At 37.5% G+C, this 22,310-nt stretch overlaps 1 protein-coding gene across 3 annotated transcripts in view; it reads left to right on the forward strand.

Annotated features, from left to right (window-relative positions):
• Positions 1-22,310, forward strand: part of LOC125236157 (brain tumor protein) — an 834,846-nt gene that overhangs the window by 330,337 nt on the left and 482,199 nt on the right. The gene's annotated exons all lie outside the window — the stretch shown is intronic.

Consider the following 22,310-nt stretch of genomic DNA (forward strand, 5'->3'; position numbering starts at 1 on the left):
AACTTTGTATCGTGGTTATTTAAATTGAATCGTAATAGCTATGTCATGTTCGGTGAACCATTGGATTAAATATTATATTTCAATGTTTGATTCGGTTTTTATTAATACCCGCCATATTTTATTTGGGGTACCGTAAAACCAAGCTCCTTTTGCTCCCCCATGGGTAACTTTGCACCACCTTTAAATATGGTTTGATTGCCTCAAAAATCAAAATGTATGGTTGATTACATGAATTATTCAAGTCCACCCTTATACCTACTCATATCGTATTTAAGTACAAAATATGACGGAACAATCGAATCACATAGCGATAAATGTACCCAGACATAGTTTTCTGTATTTTTATTTGGTCTGACGTATAGTGAGCTACTGCGAGATTAAATTCGGATGCCGTTATTCGATTGAGCAGGGAGTAAAACTGATTTCTAAACTTTAAACTATTTTTTTTTATAAGTTCAGTTCAGGAGCAATGCTACTCAAACACCGGGTAATAATGCTCCTAACTTATTTTTTGATATACTTAGGGCTGATATTAATATTATACCACAATTCAATGAAATTCGGGGAGGTGTTTTGTATATACATTTATAAATAAATATATACTTCTGCATATTACATTTTCTCAAAAATCAATGAGTAAAAAGTTTGGAGCAAATTTTGGTGCAAAGTCCCGTTTTACGGTACTTGTTAATTTGGTTTTCCGAGGCATTGTGATAGGTATGTGCAGTATGATGGCAATTTAACGATTCTTTGTAATTTTATTTAGTGGACAATTTCGATCATTTTACTCTCCCTAGGGCATTCCACTACATGTAAGAATTGACTCGACAATTATATTTTTGACGAATCATTATCGTCATACCAATCAAATACGGGACTAGAAGGTACATTACCATAAGGACAGAATTTTCTTGTATCTTTCTTTAGGTACTACATATTTAATATCTGATACGGCGGCTTCATGCTTAAGCGAAAATGTGGTACCTTTTGCCTTATGACGGCACGTAATATATACGTAATAGGTACGCTGGAAGTCATCAGCATCACGCTGAGATGAGGATCTTTCGTAGCACTTTATTCCTTCTTTGTATTAGTTATATTTGCAATACCTGTTAAATATGTATCGTTTACAAATATAAAAATAATCCATTCTTTGTAAACAACATCAACATGTTGAAAAAAAACAATGAACACTTGTTTTTGATGTGCGATATTCCAACTTCTATTTGTTTAGTATAATACTTTTTGTCTACTCCATGCCACGTTTGACAAACAAAAACCTGCATACGGCACGGCCTAAAATGTTTTTCACGCGAAAAAATGTAGGGCTTTACCGGTAAACAATCAAAAACATATGTGCCAAAAATTCTTTCACATTTTGACTGGCGTTAAACATTGTAATTTGTGTATTTTTAGTTATTTATCTATTCATTTCGTTCATGTACCTTACTTGCGATTTGACAATTCGTCACTACTTTTAAAAAAACTTGTATCTTCGTCTGTCAATGAAAAGAAAATTGTAGTAAGTATGTATGGAATGCATATAGACTTACTGCGTTTTAACCTTGAGGAGCAGCGTGAGATACGAGATTTTTTAAAAGTAGTGACGAATTGCTATTTTATGATAAGGAAAATTACTTACTTACTTGACCCAAAAAGAGTCTTGGCCTGCAACACAAGAGCACGCCATTTTACGCGGTCCAAAGCGACATCACGCCAGCCCTCGCCGACGCTCCACTCTATCCGCCCATGCAGCGATATTTAGGATGGCCAGCAGGACGGCGGCCTCTTGACTACCCGATCTTCACTCAATCTTATGAGATGGCCAAACCAGCGGATACGATGTGCCTTTTTCTCACCTATATCAATCATATTCAGGAAGATTCTGGGACCCGTCAAAAGAGACGATGGCAGTTGGAGCAAAAACTGAACTGTTTACTCCTGTAATAAAAACCACCGTGTACATCGATCAAATATAAATATTAATTCGTGCAGTTTTTATCATCCAACTTTTATCCAGACATCTTCATTAACTGTTTTTGTTCGTAAGTATTAAAATCCTGGTTTCCACAGTCACAAGTTTACGATGCCATCCCGTTTCCCGTAAAGTGACTTCCGCCGCGATTGCATGCCACTATGTTGCAACTCTGAAGCCCTGTTCACATCTATTCTAGGGTCATTCCAGTCCAGTGATCGTCTTCTGCACTGGAATTATCATCCTCGTTGCGTTACCCCGGCATTCGCCACAGCTAATTCATAACATCATTTTTAAAGGCACATATATATTTTTCGATTTTAAAGTTGATTTACTCACCAAACTGCTCTTGCAGTTTGTTGGCGAGACAGCGCTCATTATTGACAACTAATCCCAAAGTTTGAAGTAAGCACTATAACTTTACGAAAGCGACTGCCTTCTGATTTTACAACCCGGAGGGTAACTAGGCTTTGTTGGGCTTAGTCCGGTTTCCTGCACTGGAATGCTAATGCAAGATGTTTATCCCCAAATAACACAGACACTCTACTATAAATTGTTTGTTCTAGAAAAAGTTCCTGGACATCATGAACTTAGTAATGCAAATATCGTTATTTTCTTTAAAAAAATATGTGTAATTTTTGCTTGTAAGTAGGTAACTAGTTGGATGCACTGTTCACTTTTTCATACAGTGAATATCATGACGTTTACTTTATCGAGTAACGTATTGAAAAACTTCTATATTGTTACTAGATTAAACATAAATACAGATGTTTTGTTGGTAAATTCTCAATCATACATTTTGCATATTTTTGTTGGGTAATTCAGTATAATTTTACGGGTAATTCAGACCATATAAATAATTTAAATTAATTTACAGTTTGATCTAGTTCAATGCCCGTATCGGTCACTGCACAGGAATGCTACTGGAATAGGATGTGAACGCAGCATGATACTTAACTTTATAGATCCCAACTTTTTAGGGTTCCGTAGTCAACTAGGAACCCTTATAGTTTCGCCATGTCTGTCTGTCCGTCCGTCCGTCCGTCCGTCCGTCCGTCCGTCCGTCCGTCCGCGGATAATCTCAGTAACCGTTAGCACTAGAAAGCTGAAATTTGGTACCAATATGTATATCAATCACGCAAACAAAGTGCAAAATTAAAAAATGGAAAAAAATGTTTTATTAGGGTACCCCCCCTACATGTAAGTGGGGGCTGATATATTTTTTCATTCCAACCCCAACGTGTGATATATTGTTGGATAGGTATTTAAAAATGAATAAGGGTTTACTAAGATTGTTTTTTGATAATATTTATATTTTCGGAAATAATCGCTCCTAAAGGAAAAAAAAGTGCGTCCCCCCCTCTAACTTTTGAACCATATATTTAAAAAATATGAAAAAAATCACAAAAGTAGAACTTTATAAAGACTTTCTAGGAAAATTGTTTTGAACTTGATAGGTTCAGTAGTTTTTGAGAAAAATACGGAAAACTACGGAACCCTACACTGAGCGTGGCCCGACACGCTCTTGGCCGGTTTTTAACTGTAGAATCTTAGTTTTACTATGCGTTGGACCACTGATCACTTTGTTTTCGAGTTGAAAGGATGTGTTTTGATTCAGACGTTGGAGAAGTAATGCCTTGTGAGCAAAAATAAAGGTAAACTGAAAAAAATGTCACATACAAAGAAAAAAGATGAGATGATGATGAGATGGCGTGGCGGGGGGCGCCCTAAGCCCTCGGTAATTGTGTCATACACTAAAAAATTTCGACCCTTGCCACCGTGACCAGTTGGCCGAGTGGTTTCAGGCATCCGTGGCTACAACAAGGCTACGCTGGTTCGAATCCAGCATTGGACACTTGGAGGCCTTGGTCATTTTTTCTTTGTACAGTCGCCATCAGATATATAGGAGCGCCCGAGGTGCTCACAAATATCTGAACACGCCTGTATTGCCATGGCGTTAGAGGCGTGTTCAGATATTTTTGAGTACCTTGGGCGCTCCGATATATCTGATGGCGACTGTACGTATATGACATTTATTTCAGTTTATAGTTAAAATAATAGTGTTCCTACTAAAAACATGAATTAAAATATTTTCTATGAAAATAATTTAATTTGTTCTTTGGGTATTTTCATTGACTTACTTTAAGGCTACGGCATCCGAAAATTGCGGGTCACAGCTGATCAACGAGACTAGCTCAGGGGGCCGATTTTTGAGTCTCATGCACTGTCACTAAAATACCGGTTGAAAACGGCGAATTTCCTATTATTTTCAGTGACAATTTTCTGAATTCGAACGCCGTGAGACTCAAAAATCGGCCCCCAGGACGGGATAGGTGGCGTACAGAGAGGCCTGTGCTCTGCAGTGGGTGATATGATGACGCTGAAAGACGAATGGAGCTCACATTGCACAATGAATCTAATATTATGTTTAAGTAGGTGCATTTGACAAACTGAAAATACGTGACAATAACTTTAAAGGAATAATATTCTGTAATTCTATATTTTTACTTGACTTTGAACTTGACCTTCCTTTGCCGGAACTTCACCAGAGAAAATAATTAGGCACTAGATTTTTGACAACCCTAAGTAACCGAAAGAAATAGTGACACAGTTTGACCCTGAACTATACTGTCAAAATTACATTTAGTCTGAAGTCCCTTATCTGTACGCTAAGAAGATACCTACTGTGTGATAAAACAATTCTCCCTTAATATATTCTTGGCTTTTACAAAACCAGACATTCTCGTACACCCACAATTACCCTAATTACATTTCCCTTCACTCGCCAATATTGATATTTGCCTCGTTAAGAGCACGAATTATCCTTCCACTCATAAATCTACGGTTTGATTGCTTGTCGTTGCGTCAGCCCTAAATTGACTTTACAATTTTGCGACACAGACATGTATAAGACAGTAAGGCCACTATAAACAAGGCTCGACATTTAGAAAAAAAGTTTTTTCGCAAAAAAGAAAAACATTTATGGCACGAACTTTTATCGCCGACTTTATTTCAACAGTAAACTACTGCTCCCCGAGACATCTCCAAAAATCCCTTAATGAGGATACGATATTTCATTACAGAGTTCCTATGGCCACCTTTCTGCTCCATCATCAAATCAGCTCCATGATACCATAATATTGCATTGTCAGGTGATTTACTTATGTGTACAAAATTTCAGCTCAATCGGAAACCGGGAAGTGGGTCAAATTTAACTTGCAAAATTTGATTAGGTACCTACAGACAGACAGCAGGACAGGTGAAAGTAAATAAAAGCTTGTAAAAATACCCTGTTCCGTGCAACATGCACTCCTATTGAGTATCAACGTTTGAAATGAAAAATGAAATGAATATGTCATAACGGCTCTAGACACGATTAATAAATTCTTACTCATATTTAGGGTCCTAAAACTATCATAACAGTCGCGCTTCAGTGAAGGAAAACATCTTGAAACTGGACTATTCCCGATAAGGCCTAGTTACCCTTTTGGATTATAAGGTGGGATGGCAGGCGCCTCAGTGTTCCGTTTAGAACAAGCTATGTGGACAAGTCATTATCAAATTGTCACTAATGAGTCATAATAAGATCTGACAGACATCATGTTCAAACCTCCAAATCCTAGGTCAGCTTTTCTCTCTGACACGAAGTAGTACATTACGATACAAGTGCGGAAAAAATTAAGTTCGAAACGAGTGACGATTAATTGAAATACGACTAAAGCTAGTACCGTACGACGTTTTTCAGTACAGATGGTGCTTTTTTACGCACTAGTGCGAGATGTGGTTCATTTCTCGTCAGGGCACAACTTTGGAGGCCATCTGTAATGAAAAACGACGTACAATACACGTGCGAATAGGAAATTCGTAACTCGAGTCAAACTTCCTCGTTTCTGCACTTGTAATTTTATCGTAATGTACTATTTTGATTAACAATCGGATTTAGTGTAAAATAAAATGACATTTTAACACCAGACTCGATATTTCAACTTTCGCTATACACAGAATATTTAAGGTTTAATATTTTTGCTAAAAACAGGAGTTTCTCTTGTCCTTGACTTTTTTATCTGTGTCTTGTAACTAGGGTGGGTTGGGGGAGGTTGTAAAGCCTTATTTACAGCGGTGTAGGCTTCGCTGCTCAAAATTTTACGAGGCTACGACTGGCTTCCGGATTTAGAACTCTGGATGCGGTATTTTATAGGGAAAATAACCTTGAGAATTTACCTGACACGTGTACCATAAAATAAATATGAATTGTTTTTTGTGATTTTAGTACTTATGGTTGTTTTTATTAACTTCAAAGGAATAAATCTACGTGTAGACACTTTAGGATTTTTATTGAACAACTTTTTTGGAATAAGTAGGTCAAAAACTGTTCAAACTGTAACGCCGTGGCTTGCGTGAGCGACGGTTGTGCGATGGTCGCGCGACGGCGATGCGACGCATACGAAATCAAACTTTGTCGATATGGAAGTAGACGATGCGATGAGACGCGACGGCGACGGTCGCGCGACCGTCGCCCACGCATGACACGGCGTAACTGTGATGAGTTCAGGTGCGTTTTTGCCACACGCCAGGAAAAAACTGCCTAGATAAAATTCCTAGATTTTTTTGTTGTTACCGATGCGTTATGAAACGGACATAAGTGTGATAAATAAAATATAGGTTTTTCTCACTGAAAATGAAGTTTCATTAAATATGGTGTATTAATAGGTAATTATACAATAGTATATCCGAAATTCATAAAGATAGTCAACGAGTTCCTAAGTTTTTAACATCAGCATGTTGTTTCAAAGTTACACGTCGCCTCTTTCATATTTGATCGCCTTATCCGAGGTGTGCCTCGAGGTTGAGTGGTAAAGAATGCCTTAAAGGAAGTCAGAGTTTTTTGTACTGTAAGATTTTTCTATAGTGCAATAAATGAATGAGTAAAAATGTTGAGAACTTAAACTTTGTTTCTTTGCCTTATCTAGTAAATCTATATCTTTGCCCGTACTTTTATTTATTTTACTTCCACTGTGGTGTTTGCTGGAATACTCGGTGTTTGTTCCGTAATGTGTCGCTCCACTCGCTTCGTATTTGCGGGATAAGCCCATATAATTTATTTAATTTTAAGCGGTATATTGGATTAAAATAATGTATCGGAATAGGAGAAAACAAAACGTGTTACTGTTAGTTTGTTAGTCCTAAAAATAATTTGATACCTAATAAATTTAATTTATAGAAATATTATTTTAACTAGACGCTTCTTTCCCTGAAATTTCGTTGATTCTTAAAAAAAGCTGAAATATCTTCTAATTAAAACCACTGGTGACCGTAAGGCTGGCTCTCCTCGCTCAGCGCATTGTCATCGCCATCCAGCGAGGAAACGCAGCGTCTTATGGGCACATTAGGCACTGGCAGCGACTTGGGAGACATCTGTAGGCACAGGGTAGTCCCCCTAGGTTAAGTTAGGTTTAGTTTAGTTTTAATTTGTTTCTATTATCTTGATATTTAATGTTGTAAATAAATATTTTAGGAAAAATATGATATGATGAGATGCAGTTCATATTAATACATATGTATATTATTTGTACGGGCGCGGCAGGCCCAGAAGACGAGGGACGATCAAGACACGTTTCTCACGAACTGGCCGGAAGAGGCACTAAATAAAGTCCCCTGCTTCCACTTTAAGCTAATTAAATTGCCTAAGATAATAATCATCAAAGTTATGAGCAGAAATACTCCTCAAGTACTAACTATAAAGCTTGAATTCTGGCAATAAATAACGAACCCTCCTAGGCAACTACACTTGGTCCTGATAGTAAAGATATCTAGTTTCAGCTTTAGGGGTTATTAGACTTGACCAAATAACTATCGTCAATATCATGTTATAGGATCGAACTTCAGGATAGTCTAAGATACAAATATTTGAAATCACAAGTTATTCAAAAACAGTAGTCAAATTCACCGAATAATTGATTGAATAAGAACCTTTTTAACCGTCGCCTCATATCTCTAAAGAAGGACGGTTATCAAGTCGTCTGTGTTTTTTTTTTTAATGTTTGTTCCTCGATATCTCCGTCGTTACTGGACCGATTTTGAATTTTTTTTTTTTGATTGAATGTATATGCATATGTCGCAGGGATTTAGTCAAAGACGTTATATTATAATTACACTAGTGAAATTTTAATTACACTGATTATTGTCAATAACGAAAGATTCGCATAATTTCACGGGCTTATTTCAGTGATAGTGTAATGTCACTGGACCGCATAAGTGATATTATAATAAACCTAGGTTCACGGCTTTCTCAAACCAGTGCTATTGTCAATTTATCACCGTCTTACAATTTCACTGTATCGGTCTAGTGAAATCATAATGTCACTGAAACTAGCCCGTTAAATTGTGAGAAATGCAAACGATTGACAATAATCAGTGTAATTATAATTTCACTAGTGAAATTATAATATAACGTCTTTGACTAAATCCCTGCGACACATACAGATTGGTCCCATTTTTCTCAGAACCCAGTTCTGATGATGGGATCCTGGAGAAATCGAGGGAACTCCTCAAATCTGAAAGGCATACATATTATGGTGATTTTTGTATTTTTAAAGGAACAGCATGAATTTACGTATGTAACAGTGACATTTGGTGCAGTGGAAGTGCTGATGACGGTCAGAACGGAACTCCTCAAATCTGAACGGCACGCTTATAGTGACTTTGGTATTTTTATAAGAACAGCATGCCCTTACGTCCAGAACAGTGACATTTGGTGCAGTGGAACTCCTGATGATGGTCAGAACGGAACTCCTCAAATCTGAACGGCACGCTTATAGTGACTTTGGTATTTTTATAAGAACAGCATGCACTTACGTCCAGAACAGCGACATTTGGTGCAGTGGAAGTGCTGATGATGGTCAGAACCGAACTCCTCAAATCTGAACGGCACGTTTATAGTGACTTTGGTATTTTTATAAGAACAGCATGCACTTACGTCCAGAATAGTGACATTTGGTGCAGTGGAACTATTGGTGATGGTCAGAACCGAAATACGTAATCCAACATTCGTAAGTAGCTTTCACCAGAACCCCAAAGGCGGCGGTTTTTTTTCTTAAAAATTATTCCCTATATTTTCTTTTGAAAACCATTATCAAATGTCGTCCTTAGGTTACGGTGACATGCTTATCGGGCGGGCTGTGTACTTGTCATGTTTGCCACGGTGCATGGTGTGGTATTAATAAAAGAAACTTAGATAAGGTACGTTACGCATGCTTAGGTAGTATTTAGTACTAGGAGGTAGGACATAGCGAATGATATTCCGCTTTGTGTGGTAGGGCACAGCACAGCGGATATCATCTCGCTCGAATCTAGAGCAGAGCCCAACTGGGGAAGTACCTCCGCCTTACAGAAGACCGCAGCCAAATAGCACTAGACCCTAGTCATAGAGTGTTGTGTTACTGCCGGTGAGTAAGGCTGCCAGAGCTCAACGAGGGTGCGGTATGCTGGTGACCGAAAGACCTACGGAACTAAATTGTTCCGTCTATTGTCCTTTGATTCGTCGGCAACCCGAATCCTCTTTGGAACTTGTACACTCATTTTTGCTGTGTACTTATAACACAGCATAAGGGAGTGTACAAGTTTATAATGGGTTGGCAACGCGCATACTGTGACATTCCTTGAGTTGCAGGCGTCCATAGGTTACAGTGAGTATCATAGGACCGTATGCTTGTTTTCCACTGACGTAGTATAAAAAAGTACTAGTTTCGTTGGTAGACTTTAGAACCATAACCTTTAAACTTTATAAATTTGGCTACTATATCCGCAATTCACCAACTGCCTAACTTTGGATTCGAAACAATTAAATTAGTCAGGCATTTTATTCGATTATTAACTTCGCAAATCGTGACACGACACGACCTAAATGGATATTCATATTACTTAAACACAAGGGAATCAAATTTGCTTATCACATTCAACAATAAAGGTTCTTTTTTTAAGAGTTATTTTTTTTAAATAGACTACGTCGCCCCCCCCCCCCCCCATTAGCAAAAGTTGTTAACAAAAATTAACTCACTGTCAGTTTTGTGACGACAATTAAGCATAAAATCTGTCAAAAAATTTACTTCTTTCACATTCTGAATGTAGATTATCGCTTGAAGTTTATGTAATTAACACAAAAACAATATTTTTTTTTAATTCCATGCTTAATTATCGTCACAAAACTGACAGTGAGTTAATTTTTGTTAACAACTTACGCTAATTGAGGGATCCCAAATATTCTGAAAATGCCTAAGTAGGTACTACTGGCGAATACCCATCACAAAATAAGCACTCTCAGGTAGCATAAGAACTATTTATCGCAAATCGAGACTTCTCGAACCAAATACACCGCACCCTCGTTGAGTTCTAGCAACTTTATTCACCGTCAACACAACACTTTATGTAGGATATAGTGCTATTTGAGATTTGGAATGATTTGGTTTGATTCGCTGTGTTGCGCCCTATCCCACAAAACGAGATAACGTTTACAATGCCCTTGTCCATACCTATACCTATTTCTTGGCCGTTGTGTGAGGACATGCGCTGGTCCATGAAATAACCGGGTCTGGCCTATGGTACTTAAATATCAAGCCGGCCGAAACGTTTACAGATATCTGATCACACTTAGAAAAAACTGATTGAAAAAAGAGACAGGAATTATTGAGAGATGCGTTTCCTTCCAAAATATTTACGATCGTAATAAATTAATACATGATAATAATTATATATACAGATTAGTTTTAATAACACAATTTAAAGTCTGTCATTTATTTCGTCGATCATTTAGACTTAATTCTGTAACATCAAATAAAGTTGTCCATTATTAGTCGTGTTGGGTTTATCTATGGATTGGATTCTTGATAATAAGTTTATTTATTTATACTCGTACTTACTTAATTAGGTACTAAAACACCGCAGCCATAATTTTCAAACTAAAAACATTAAGATAAAACATTAAGCTACATTCATGTCTGTACCCAGGCTCGCAAACTTTAATCTAAATGACAAATACAAGCGAATTAACTTTTAGCTGAGACAAGTGCAACATTTCGTGAATTGTATTTCGTTGAGTGTTTCCGAGATGCTTATTTGTACACTTGAGGTATGTACTTGAATGACGTAGGAGCGGTACGGTTACCAGTAGTTTAACACGTATAGCACCTAAGCGAGTACCATCCTCCCTCAAGAATCACTCTATTCATAGATGAAACCCGCATGAAAATCCGTTCAGTAGTTTTTGAGTTAATCGCGAACACACACAGACAGACACGGCGGGCGACTTTGTCTTATAAGGTGTAGAGAAGATAAATATGTATTGTATTGTATTTGTGTATTTCCTTCGCTTGTTAAAAATTAAGTTCAAGCTCTACAATCTATAATAGTTGCAAGCATCTGCTAGCCATTTTCAAAATTGCCTTTGAAGTTATCCCAGTGCAAGGTGCACTTCAGATAAACTCAAGTAAGAATAAAAATTCAAAGCTACATTTAAATTTGCTGCTACTTACCTCATAACTGAAAAAGTAATAAGCATCATACTTACAGAACTACCCGAGATATAAAATCATAGACTAAGAGCTAACTCCGGAAAAGGTGATCTTAGTTCCGTGTAAAACTGTTTTTCCTTCTCCTTAATTGGGCCATTTTTTCAAAGTTGTCCATCATACCACTTTTTTTTTGGATTTGGAAATTTGTATGGTGTTTCCACAAAAAGTGTCCCAAGGTTTTTTTCCCATTACGTTACTATTTTTTCATACATTTTGTATGGCGGTAACGGAACGGAAGGTTCAAAAAATTTATGAGATATTTTTTTTCTCCTATCAGGATCGAAAGACCTCGCGATTCTGAGTATTAATCGCGTAAATACCCATGTTACAAAAAAAGTGGGGTGGACAACTTTAAAAAAAAAACCGGCCAAGAGCGTGTCGGGCCACGCTCAGTGTAGGGTTCCGTAGTTTTCCGTATTTTTCTCAAAAAAATTTCCTAGAAATTCTGTATAAAGTTCTACTTTTGTGATTTTTTTCATATTTTTTAAACATATGGTTCAAAAGTTAGAGCGGGGGGGATGCACTTTTTTTTCCATTAGGAGCGATTATTTCCGAAAATATTAATATTATTAAAAAACGATCTTAGTAAACCCTTATTCATTTTTAAATACCTATCCAACAATATATTACACGTTGGGGTTGGAATAAAAAAAAATCAGCCCCCACTTTACATGTAGGGGGGTACCCTAATTAAACATTTTTTTCCATTTTTTATTTTTGCACTTTGTTGGCATGATTGATATACATATTGGTACCAAATTTCAGCTGTCTAGTGCTAACGGTTACTGAGATTATCCGCGGACGGACGGACGGACGGACGGACGGACGGACAGACAGACATGGCGAAACTATAAGGGTTCCTAGTTGACCACGGAACCCTAAAAATGGCCCTTTTACCTAATTATGATTAGGTATCAAATAACTATTATGCCTTAAACAGATCGCCGTTATGTTTTTCTTACATTCTGCAAGCCAAGTTGCCTCCTTCAAATGACACGTATTTGCTGACTGACACCGATGAACGTAGATGCCTGGATTCCTTTACAACTAACATGTACGCTTTTTTTTAGTAATAAGAATAATAGCAAACTTATGTTAAATTTTGTTATACTCACATTACAACGCAGGTTTAAGGAGTGCCCCAAAATATTACATACTAGCTATAAAGAAAAGTAAATACCGCTAAACCACTCAACTATAGCCAAAACGGATAGAAAGAGTTCGCCTTGTTACTAACAACCAATTATTAAAATGTTTTGTATTTTGTCCTTGTACAATAAAGTGTTTTATTACTACGATTCTTAAAAAAGTGATAACCAAGTAACATATCGTTTTCTGGGGCTAGCTCTTTGCGTATAAGAGTACCTACATGAGCGTGTGTAGTGAGCAATCTCATTCCCGGCGTAATGTCCGTTTGAGCACATAGGTGTAGCAAAATAAACAATATGAAGGCAGCGCAGCTAAGTTGTTCGACAGTAGTACCGTTTCGAACAGCGCGTTTACAAAGTACACTAGCTAAATTTAATCGTAGTCATACTTCTAGGTATTTATGTATATAAAATAAAATTGAGTAAATGATAAGAAAAGAAAAATCTCTAATGGGTCGGTAACGCGCACATGACATCCCGTAAGTTGCAGGCGTTCATAGGTTACGGTGACCGCTTTCCATAAGGCAGACCGTATGCCTGTTTGCCACCGACGTCACCGAAGTATTATAAAAAAGTGACCATTGCCTACAGTGCTCGAGGCTGGAATCGAAATAGTGTACTTTTCAAAGATGCCTGTAAACTGCTCGACCTACCGGATCACACGGGCACAAGTATAATTTTTTCGACATATTATATTATGCAATATTCTTAAGGACGTTGCGCGCTCTTTACGCCGTGGCTTGCGTGGGCGACGGTCGCGCGATGATCGCGCGACGGCGATGCGACGCATACGAAATCAAACCTTATCGATATGGAAGTATGAGACGCGACGGCGACGGTCGCGCGACCGTCGCCCACGCAAGACACGGCATTAGGGTACAACAAATTATAAGATCTCACAGCGGTATTAATCGATGTTAAAAGTGACGTTTTTCGCTAAAGAAAACTCCCTCTATAGATCGGTATCGTTTTGCTGTCACCATCATTGCAGTACCATTATTCGAATAAGGCCTTTAGGAGTGACTTTGTACTGTTAGTAAATAGCTTGGACTCTCAGCAACGAGTACTCAGATATATTAGTCTCTTTGCCCGTCGTACGCCGTTATTGATGCTCTATAACGAGTTCGTTGTTAATATGCTTGTATTTCCATGAACGTAAAAATAAAAATAATCTACAGCAAGGCTCGACAAGGCTTTAGATTAACTCTAAAGTTACGAAGAATGGTACTGGTATTGATTACTGATTCCAGGTAAAGATTATGGCCAGTTATGAGAAACTTGGGATGAACTCGGCAGAATTATGGCTCCTTTTGGCTCAACATTTTTACAGCGCAGGAGTCACACAATTTTGATGATTTTATAACGAAACTACCGCGAGACACTGACATATTAATAGTTATTTGTTATACAAGGGGGCAAAGTTGTATTTTAACGCCGAGTGTGGAATAGAAAAACGAGCAGGTGAAAGGATTCTATAGTTGAACCACGAGCGAAGCGAGTGGTTCGAGAATAGAATCCTGAACTTGCGAGTTTTTTAACACACGAGGAGTAAAATACATTTATTTGCACCCGAGTGTAACACAAAACTTTTCCCCTCACTATAGCGAGGAAACTACAACGCAAAAAATGCGTTTATCACTGCTTCCAGTAGTTCCACAGGTGGTAAATCATCTTTATTACTAGATTCACTTACTTTTATCAATTTTAAAGCAGTTAATTTGACTTTATTCAAGGTCAAATTACTTTACCCACTAGTGGATAAAATGCGTTTTTACCCGCTGGTATTCAAGGACAAAACACGTGTTTCCGAGCTAGTGAGGGGAAACATATAAACCGCGTCACTCACGTGTATTTACAAAATCGCTCGACATGTTTCGCTCCGTAACGAGGAGCATTTTCAATACTCGCAAGCGAAACATGTCTAGCTATTTTCAACCACATATCTACACGAGTAGGGCATGCAGAACCGGACCGGTTCGGTTCCAAGAATTTCATTTCCCGATTCTAAGTGGGACTGGAAGCGGGAGTCCCGGTTCTATCCCGGTTCTTAGTATTTTTAGGGTTCCATACCAAAAAGATTCAAAAACAACCCTTTTGAGAGATTAAGCACATTGGATTGGAAATAATTAACATATTTTTGCCGTATACCTTACTAGGGTTTGTTTACATTATACATATAAGGAAGTACGTATCAGATTCAGATGCTTTTGGTGCGTTGTTACATTAGCTACTATTGGTGGTGACTACAACCACGCCATCTAGCGACTGTTCAGAACTGTGCCAGGTGGCGCTGTAAATATGTCCAATAAAATTTTATTACAAAGTGCCAAATACTAAAAACGCTGTTCCGTATTAAACGCTGACGGGACTGAAAACTTTTGATATACGCCAACTATTACGCGGGACAATAATGCTAATGGCCCCGTATATTTCACGTTAACACGCTCCGTATTTACGTTATTGGCGTTTAATGTACGTTTACGGTTCGAGTCTAAAGCTGGCGTGCCATCGTTTATGTCTAGACTGAATTATAGTATTATGTGTTAGTGGTAAATGGTTTCGAAACTATTGAGGTGTGAGGATACAGGGTGTAAATTCAATCAGCAATGTACGACGTAAATTTACCAGCCCGGTAGTTATGGTTCCAATATTATCAGTTATCTACGTGGATAAAGCATCCGTCACGTTCTGGCTAGTATGCCAGTGCGAGAGTGACAGATGTCTTATCCACGTGGATAAGTGATACAATTGAAAGCATTATTGCGGCTGGAGCATAAGCATAATAGACGCATGTAGATAAGCGGCCGTTTGTCGTTCACGCTCAGAAGTGATCCAAATGCAACTAGAAGAAGGATAAATTGATACCCGTACAAGACGATATTGTCAAAGCGACAGCCATCTTAACCTTTATTCCTCAAACTAACACAAAAAAACTTTTTTTGAAAATTGCTTTTTAGCGTCTTTTAGTGTATTCTACTAGATGTTTTGCGAATATTGCTATGATTTAAACATGACAAGTAACGTCACATACAATGATGGTAGCGCATAATTAAAATAGCTAATATTGAATCTGAATAAAAAGGTCAGGTTTAAGTACCTATCTACAGTTTAATTTATTGCTTCTGTTGCGGGAAACACCTGGTATATTCACATATAAATTATTGCTGGTGACTAAAAATAATATATGGTAATTATTGCCGCGTGTCATCGGCCCTACTTACTACGAACACTTACCTGCCGATCTTAGGAATGAGCCATATGACGAAGCATTTAAGCGCAAATTGAGAAACCTTTTGTTAGATAACCCTCTGTACTCTGTAAATGAGTACATGGAATTGAATTTGTGATAGCATGCATTTGATTACACTGACTTCGGATTTTATTTCATTTCTTAATTTTATTGTTTTGTGTATTTCTATTTGTAAATGACGATCCTTATTGGGAGAAAATATTCATTTTATTATTTTCAATTTATAATGTAATTTTCGACGATCATGATGAGAAGATAAACATAACTTTGGCATGTAACAAATTTATCATGAAATAAAGAAATCTAAATCTAATCTAAAATTACACTCTGTATATTGTCGGCATTTATTTAACCTGTAGTTTCAACTGAAACGGCACTAACTTTTATTATTTGTACTGACGTTTTGAACGTGATGTCACGATCGTCGCTGCAGGCAGCCTAAAGTTAGTGGACGCGATTAAGTTATGTGTTTTAAGTTGAAATACAGTGAAATTATGAGTTTAATTCGTGCGAGCGTGAAATAAACAATTTATAGTATACGTATTTGGTAGATTAAATAAAACCTGGTCTAGGAAGACTTTGGAATTTAAGACACGTGACGCGTCACAGCGATTCAGTAGGTAGGTACTAAGTACATTACACACACATTTTACACATACATTCATACATTTTTATACATTCTACATTTTTAACTAATTCTGCAAGACTAGCATATGATTTGCACGGCAGTATCTTGCCACGTCTTTTCCTAATTGTATTAATGACATAAGAGCGGGCAGTCTATCTTGTGCTGACCCTGCAGTATCAATGGCGTCGAAACGTGGTCGAGACAATCGATAGGCGCGTTTGGATACATATCTACTCATTTACCCAAATTATCGACTATTACCCGTAATAAACTAACCGCCCATAAGTTGCAATAGAGTGACCGCAACTTTACTTTTCAAGATCACGTAGCGTAACTAGACTATTTATTTACTCCGAAAACGCTTTCCATTAAGTCAATATAGGCACTAGTTAATTCGATACTAAATATTAACGAAGAACCCAATGTCTATCAGATCAGGGCCCCTCGTTGGGGGTTTTACGAGTGCCATAAAAGTCTCTAATATACTTAGTTCAAGTGGCGCGGACACGTGATCGCCATACGTTTCGAGGTGTGTTCCCGGTTGGCGACCTTCCGATTCGTAGGACCAAGGATTATTTATATAGGATTTATTTACATACTTCATACTAAGAATCGTACCTCGATTTTTTAGCGCCACCTATTAAATACTATCATAACTACACTGATGATGCCTACAATTTTTTTATTTTAAATGTGCATTAAAATAAATAAATATGCCATTTGTTCTTATAAAAAATAAAAACGCGCAAAAATATTTCGGGGAAATATGATTTTGGCCACTTCCAGGCTGCGAAATAGCGCCATCTAGTTTTAAGCCTAAAAGGCATACATTTCAGGGGTGCGCTTTTTTTATGGGCTAATGTCAGTCCAGCATGAAATCGTTCTTAGTAGGAGTAAACATATCGATAAGATTGAAACATAGTAGATGCGTAGAATCGAACTACTTTTTTGCATTGGCTATGTTTAAAATAAATATGACAGGGCTATGATGGACGGTTTGGGTATCATTTGTCACCATGACTGTCACGTTCTAACGAGTACGTTAGTGCTAAAGTGACGCATGATATGACAAGTGACGAAAACACGACCATGATATGGCCACTATTGTCCCGGATTTTTAAGTTCACATTTATGACACATTTGTTTTGAAGTATGTTGCGATGTGGCTAAGACGTATCGTTTGCCAAATCTAACGATTAATTTCGAATTGGTTGAATCGATTAGGCCCTATGTACAAGGAGGCGTTTAAATAAATATACGATTTCTATCAACTTACTGAAATGTCATTTGAATCGAAATGACAGACTCTGCCACAGCACTAGTTTAAAAATAAAAATGAATGATAAATTACATAATAAGTAAATCCTGCGTGATAAATTAATATCGTAAAATACTCACTAACGAAGATCCACAAAAATGTAACACGTGTTAGATTATGTTTATAGTAAGCAAAATATTGTTTTTAAGTATTTGATTTTTTTAAATATTATTACAGGATTTTATTTAAAATTTCATTAGGTTGCGCGAGTTCACGTTTTGTGGCCACTGTCATGTGTCAAAAAGAGGTTCTTACAGCCCTGGGACAATAAATCATAAAATATATATAAAGGCATTTTACTCACTATGCTGCTACAAAATCAAAACAATATTAAGTACATAATTATTCCTACTCGTTTTTCATTTTACGCAAATACCTACTTAAGTAAAAAGTAACACCAATTGGAAATATGTGAAAACATATTTTAAGAAAATACTTTTCAATTAAAAGCAATTAGATGTTTATAAACTTTGAAAGGAGCAGAATCAATAAGAGTTTTTATTCACTGCTTTGAACGTCTGCTTTTAGCTCGCAATTAGCCGCAATTCGCGATGTCACAGACTTATTTTGCTGAGTAATTAGATAATAATTTTGAGAAAATACTCAATACAATTTATTAACACCGTTTTATTTCATATACCTAGCATGCAAACAGTTTTACAATAGCCGATAGGTATCTACCCATACCCAAAATAAAAATAAAAAATATCATTCTGCCACTCCATGGTGATCTTGGCCCAATGCTCATTCGGAATGAGCCAGAGCCTTCCAGCCCAGGCCCCGTAGCCGAATGGCATTTCTCCGACGCGAAACGAAAACGAAATGTAGTCTGGCTCTGTCGCGCCAATACGCAAGAGCGATAGAGATAGATATCTACTAGCGTTTCGTTTCGTGAGCGTTTGTGCCGTTCGGCTACGCACCCAGCCCAGTGCCACTTTAACTTTCTCTTAACCCTTTACCGCAACATGGCTTAAAAAAAATTGTAATTTGAACTCTAATAGTAACAGTAAAGGGTTAAGCCAGTGGTAGGCAAAGTACAGCTCGCGAGCCATGTCACCCACTGGTCCTTCAAAATCCATTTTTGGTGGAAATCAGCGTGCGTAGCCGAATCCACAAACGCTCACGAAATGAAACGCTCGTAGATATCTATCTCTATCGCTCTTGCGTACTGGCGCGACGGAGCCAGACTACCTTTCGCGGCGTTTCGTTTTCGTTTCGCGTCGCAGAAATACTATTCGGCTACGGGGCCTTGCCCGCCACTAAAACTCCTTCATACTTTGCCCACCACTGGCTTAAGTCATGGTTATTAACACCATAATAAGGTCCGACCGAGATTCTCGGCCGCTAATAAATTGTATGAAGTCTCGGCCGAAAATTTCGGCCGGCCGAGACTATCGGCCGAGACTTCATACAATTTATTCGCGGCCGAGAATCTCGGTCGGACCTTACACCATAATAATGTGACCAACTAAAAGAGCCTCTCTGGAATCAACCCGAACGGACCGGACCCAGAATCGAAGAGGTTTATTAGAAGTCCGTCCCCATATTAATGCTGTTTCCGTAAAGTAACAGCGTAGTAAAAGAACTAACTAGGGTGTTAGAGGAATCTTTAGGCGTAGCTTGCGGGGTCAAGTAACTTCGTTACAGCACCTTTTTATTTGGTTTGCTATGTGGCGGGACTTTAGGAAGGGTTTCGAGGACCTACAGAGAAAACTTGCGTGTAAATTATAAATCATTTCAGGGAAGCTGATTACTGAAAACGTTGTCCGTAAATGAATACAGCTCTGAATTAACCGTCAACAGTTTTTTTTATCTGACATTTTGATTAGTGGATTTATATCGTAACAAAAGGGTGAAATGTAATTTAACTAATTTAGTCTGGCGAATTTTTATCAATAAGAGGGTGGGTAGGTACTATTTTACCAAATCATTATAAAAAATTGACAATCGGGCGACATTAAATCTTGACTGGCTTGCGACTACTCGAGGAATTCACTCGATTAGGGCGGAATTACGAAAGTGTTCATTTCATTATGGGTTCAAGCGAAGGCACGGACACCTAAATACGCGAATTTTATATATCTTTAGCTGAGGTAACTCCGAAATCAGAAAAAAAATTACGTTAAAATGTGAGGCGTTAAAAATAAAAGAATAATGCATGATCGATGAGACTAGATATCGTTACACCTTTGTTTGATTCTCAGCTACATGGCGCTTATATAATTTTAACACACATAAAGTTAAAGTATGGGCTAAATCATCAAATGTATTGTTCAAAAGTTTTAATCCTGTGTCAAAAGATGGCAGTCTACACTCTTTACCTACAGCAATAATAAAATCCTGGCCTTGCCTAGGTCACGCTTAACCTTGCCCAAAATTGTTTCAACAAATAAATAAATAAGGTCCCAGATTCGCCTATTCAGGCCGAATTGGCCAATTTGGCCGCTTTTGTCCAACGTAACCGAACCCAGGACATTTCCGATTTTGAAAGGGAATTGTGAACCATTGACAAATGTAATAAAACTCTGAGGGAGTCCGGATATCGCGAATTTTGTGAGGTTTTATTCTATGTTATAGCTAAGCTTTTGCAGTATGTTTAAAAATATTTCTTATATTAGCTCTGTGGGAGACGTTCTACTATATATGAAATCTATACTAATATTATAAATGGGAAAAAGTGTGTGTCTGTTTGTTTGTCCGTCTTTCACGACAAAAAGTGTTTTTTTTTTTAAAGTAGAGATAGTTGATGGGATGGAGAGTGACATAGGCTACTTTTTGTCTCTTTTAACCCGCCACTTCTCTATAATGGGGGGGGGTGGAAGTTTGTATTGAGCATTCCGCAATTTTCGAATTTAATGCGAGCGAAGCTGCGGCCAAAAGCTAGTAGATTAATAAAATAGATAGTAAAAACTCCCATCTCCTGTGGCTACAGTAGTAATGTTAAAAGATCCACATGTGTTTTGTTTTAAGTGTTTTACAACACCAGGGTGGCTAGCCGAATGGCACAATCGCTCACGAAACGCTCACGAAACGAAGCGCTAGTAGATATCTATCTCTATCGCGCTTGCGTATTGGCGCGACAGAGCCAGCGGCGTATCGCTTTCGTTTGGCGTCGGAGAAATGCCATTCGGCTACGGGGCCTGTGCTTTTAGTTCTAACTCGTTGAAATTCAGAACATTTTGTCGCTTTATTCATAAATAACTTACAGAATAAATAAAAAAATCAACTGACCTAGTTTAATGCATAAGATTCCCCTTTAGGCACATAAAAAGTTATGAACCATAATACCAAGTAACGAATTTTGTACTGCCTTCGTGATTAAAGAACACTTTTTTTATGAATGTTAAACATGAATTTAATAACAATACACTTTTCATAATCCAATATTCGTCAATTTCTCATATTTCGCTCGAAAGGCTCAAAATTAAATAATGGTATAAGTAAATATCCTCTTTGTGCGAACTCCAGTGTTCACAAATGTACACTTATTCGTCAAATCTCATATAAGTACCAACGTAATAAACCTTCTTCTAACATCCGCAAAATCCGCGCTCCCAACGGCCGACATCCATAACTTGTAGTGGTGCACCACGGGAATATTACCAAAGACGGGAATATAGTACGTTCCGGTAATATTTCCGGAGACAGGAATACACCCGAGAGTCATGTTGCTACAGTTACCTTAAGAGAATAAAACAAAACTAGGTACTTCATCTTTAAAATTGTTTTTGTAGAAACCAACATAGAATCCTGAAAATATCTATGATATGATAAATATGATCAATAGGTAGTATCTTTTGAACTGATGAAACTTTTCAGTACCTATACTTAAACTAAATTTAAACGTATGCTTGTGTCCACTGTGTGGTATTATAAAAACTTACCTACTTTAAAGTTTCTCAGTAAATTTTTGGGACATTATTTTTCAAATTACTATAAATCTAAACACTTGAATCCTTGATGAAATATATTGTAGTACCTGATTTCTAATACATTACCTTAACAAAATAACGACCGCAGTCTTCTGGGAACATTCCCATCTCAAAAACGGAGCGGAGATCTATGTGACTCTGCATCACTAACATCGACAAAACACATAATGTCTGATTGAATTACGGAGTTGTGATATAATCAGTTTACGCGGTAATATTTTTATTGTTCTTGTCGTTTCTGAACGTAATTTCCTTGGTCCGTGTAGCTTGGGAAAATCTGATAAGAGGCAGTTATAATAAATTGGACACATTGGACAATTGGTCTATCTACAGCCTGGCATAAGGATTTTGAACGATTTGCTAATATGGCATTAATATGAAAACAACTCGAGTGACGTCTCGGTCAGTTACTTTTATGTGTATATTTCTATCCGACTTCTTAAATACATAGAAATTTTAAAAACAACTAACTGCTTATAGTTATTGTAACTAC

Source organism: Leguminivora glycinivorella, chromosome 18, assembly GCF_023078275.1.
Source record: "Leguminivora glycinivorella isolate SPB_JAAS2020 chromosome 18, LegGlyc_1.1, whole genome shotgun sequence".
In the NCBI taxonomy this organism is placed as follows: Eukaryota; Metazoa; Arthropoda; class Insecta; order Lepidoptera; family Tortricidae; genus Leguminivora; species Leguminivora glycinivorella.